The sequence below is a fragment of the Equus caballus genome, chromosome 20, assembly GCF_041296265.1.
Source record: "Equus caballus isolate H_3958 breed thoroughbred chromosome 20, TB-T2T, whole genome shotgun sequence".
Taxonomy (NCBI): domain Eukaryota; kingdom Metazoa; phylum Chordata; class Mammalia; order Perissodactyla; family Equidae; genus Equus; species Equus caballus.
In genome coordinates, this window is record NC_091703.1 from 46,602,353 (window position 1) to 46,605,838 (window position 3,486).

Genomic DNA, 3,486 nt, shown 5'->3' on the forward strand with positions numbered 1-3,486 from the left:
TACTGTGTGTATATACCACATTTTGCTTATCCCTTCTTCTGTTGATGGACCCTGGGTTGCTTCCACCTCTTAGCTGTTGTGAAAAATGCTGCTGTGAACACGGGTGTACAAATCTCTTTGTGACCCTGCTTTCAATTCTTTTGGGTATATACCCAGAAGTGGAATTGCTGATAATATGGTAATTCTATTTTTAATTTTTTGAGGAACCACCGTTCTGTTTTCCACAGTGGCTGTACCACTTTACACTCCTACCAACAGTGCACCAGGGTCTCCATATCCTTGTCAACACTTGTTTCTATTTTTCTTTTTTTTTTTTAAGATTTTTTTTTATTTTTTCCTTTTTCTCCCCAAAGCCCCCCGGTACATAGTTGTGTATTCTTTGTTGTGGGTTCCTCTAGTTGTGGCATGTGGGACGCTGCCTCAGCGTGGTCTGACGAGCAGTGCCATGTCCGCGCCCAGGATTCGAACCGACGAAACACTGGGCCGCCTGCAGCGGAGCGCACGAACTTAACCACTCGGCCACGGGGCCAGCCCCTCTATTTTTCTGATAGTAGCCATCCTAATGGGTATGAGGTGTTATCACAGTATGTATTTCTTTTTAAAATATGGAACGCTTCACAAATTTGTGTGGTATTTTTGTGCAGGGGCCATGCTAATCTTTTCTGTATCATTCCAATTTTAGTATATGTGCTGCCAAAGTGAGCACCCAGCATATAATTTTTACAAAAAACCCCCCTGAAACTAAACATGCAAGAAGAGTTGAACTGTTTTTGGTAACAAGAGTAAAGGGTGGAAAAATGCTTAAAAAAAACTCTAAGCAAATACAGAGTCTAGTTAATGATACACATGCTGAAACATTTAAGGGTGAAGTGTCCTGATATTTTCAACTTACTTTGAAATGTATCAAAAATAGGATAGATTGATTGATGGATGGGATCGATGTGTGATAAGGTGCTAAGGCAAATATAGGAAAATGTTAAGAATTATAGAATCTAGGTGGTGGGTATATGAGTGCTTACTGTGTAATTCTTTCAACTTTATGTCTGAAATTTTCGCAATAAATCTTTTTCTGGGGGAAATTTTCTTTGTGTTGGGGAAGTTTTACAATGAAGGACTGAGATTCCTTTAGTGACTGTGGGACCTGAAGAGCTGAAATGCAGCAATGCAGCGATGCAGCGATGCAGCAGGCCTCAGCAATGCAGAGGCCTCAGGGGGAAACTGTGGAACCAACTGGCTAGGACCCTGGAGGTATTTGTGTGTTGGGGATGGGAAGGAAGAAAGAGTCAAGGATCAAGGGGACTAGGTATGGAGAGTGGGAAAGAGAGAGGACAATTAGAATCTACCTTTGAATGTCTGTCGGGATGGACCCATCTGGAAAAGGAGATTACATATACTACTGGTTTTCCTGTTGTTTTAGGCATTTAAAGCTATAGAGAGTCAAGATAGCTGTGTGAGCTAGCAGAATTCACTTGGCCACTTGGGCAGGATTTCCAAATGGCATGATAATACCAGGGCTCAAGGGTTGGCTCTCAGGATTGCAAACTCAGAAACTAAAACGTCTCAGTGCCCCATGTGTGCCCACATCATGCTACCCGACTTCTCAGGAGATTAATACACAAACCAGAATAATGAGACATGGAACTGCCAAATAGATCAGATGTTTGGGGCAGATGGTCATTGCATTCTCTCTCTTGTGGGCATGAGAAACCAGTGTCTTCAGAAGCCTCCTTGGTGAGCAGAGCAATGTCGTAGCATGGGGAGTGAATGGGACTATGGCTTACTGGTTGACATCGTTGACTTAGGGTGGCCAAATGCATGCCTGCAAATCCAACTGGAATGTTTACTTTGGCCAGACTTAGCACGCTCTCCCCTGAACAAGGCTGGAGACAAACTCTCACCTTCTCGACACTTGGTCGTCTTCTTTTTAGGCTCCACGCTTCTAGACTCCATGCTTCTTCTGTTAACAGGTTTTTTCTTCATATGACACAATGGATTAGGTTGTGACAATTATGTTAAGTCAGCTATCCCACGGGTATTTTCCATGACTTCTTTTTTTTTTTTTTTTTTTTTTTTTAAAGATTTTATTTTTTCCTTTTTCTCCCCAAAGCCCCCCGGTACATATAGTTGTGTATTCTTCGTTGTGGGTTCCTCTAGCTGTGGCATGTGGGACGCCGCCTCAGCGTGGTCTGACGAGAAGTGCCATGTCCGCGCCCAGGATTCGAACCGACGAAACACTGGGCCGCCTGCAGCGGAGCGCGCGAACTTAACCACTCGGCCACGGGGCCAGCACCTTCCATGACTTCTTAACCACATCTTTGCATGTCACCTGTAGCAAGAGTCAGAGGTACATAAAATAAATCAAGGTTGAGGGGTGGGAGGTGCTAAGAAAGTAGAAAAAGTGATTGTTAAGATAGGTAGCCAGTTGAGTACCCAGACTATTTAAGTCAGACCCTTTTCAGAGTTTATGGTCTCCATGGGTGCCGTTTGGATTTTAATCCTATGAGTTTTTCATGCCTCCCACTCACCATTCCCAGCTGGTACATGGATCCATTTTTGATACCTTGGAGTGTGGCAATCTTTCTGTATGCTCTGTTCCTACACTGCATCTTTGGTTTGAGCTAAAAGCAGGTCTCCACTTATCACTAATGTTGACTCTGATGGGATTTTCTCTCATCATCTCAGCTGCAGCCCTGAGCAGAGCAGTCTATCTGATCGGCAGATAGAAAATGGTACATCACTAACTACCCTGGCTAACCGACATACTGTAGGCGTTTGTCAAAACTTATGTCACAACATTTCACAGTGTATAATTAAAAAGAAAACTAAACCAATATTGAATCTAGTTGATCAGATGTATGCTGAACTCTTTAGGGGTAAAGTGTTCTGATATTTGCAACTTACTGAGAAATGCTTCAGAAATAGGACGAATTTAGAGGTATTCATTTTAGACAGTGGGGAGAAGGACTCGAAACTTGTAGGCCATGTGTTAACAGAGCATCATCACTTATTCACTGATTTTTTTAAAGTATTATTTATTAATTTCTTTCTAACTTCAGGAGAATTGCATGTGTATTGAAAAAAGCTGGAGACTGAACAGCTTTGCTTAAGTGTGGTTGTGGATGATGGGGTTGTGTTGTGTGGGAAACCACCTTCAAGTCCTGGACCTGAGATGCTTTGGTGCTGTGAGGGGAGGGGAGAGGGGGTAAGATGTACAGAGGGCATGTCCACGAGCCCAGCCCTACCTCTCAGCAGTGTGTTTGACTAGACAGTAGTGTTCCTTGGTGAGAGTGTCTGAGCAGCTCTGGGGGCTGCACAATTAAGAATCTGTTCTCTTATCAGAGTTGACCAAGGCCAGGGGCGCAGTGTAGTGTTTCTTCCTTCCTTGAGAGAATCTGGAATAAAGAAATTCTGTGTGGGGCTGGCCCCGTGGCGGAATGGTTAGGTTCACATGCTGTCCTTCAGCTGCCCAGGGTTTCGCTGGTTCGG

At 43.7% G+C, this 3,486-nt stretch overlaps 1 non-coding gene across 1 annotated transcript; it reads right to left on the reverse strand.

The window, feature by feature from the left end:
• Nucleotides 1-599: 599 nt before the first annotated feature.
• LOC111769376 (U6 spliceosomal RNA) lies at nucleotides 600-706 on the reverse strand. The gene has a single exon (XR_002802367.2). It is a non-coding gene; the product is annotated as a U6 spliceosomal RNA (small nuclear RNA).
• Nucleotides 707-3,486: the final 2,780 nt, after the last annotated feature.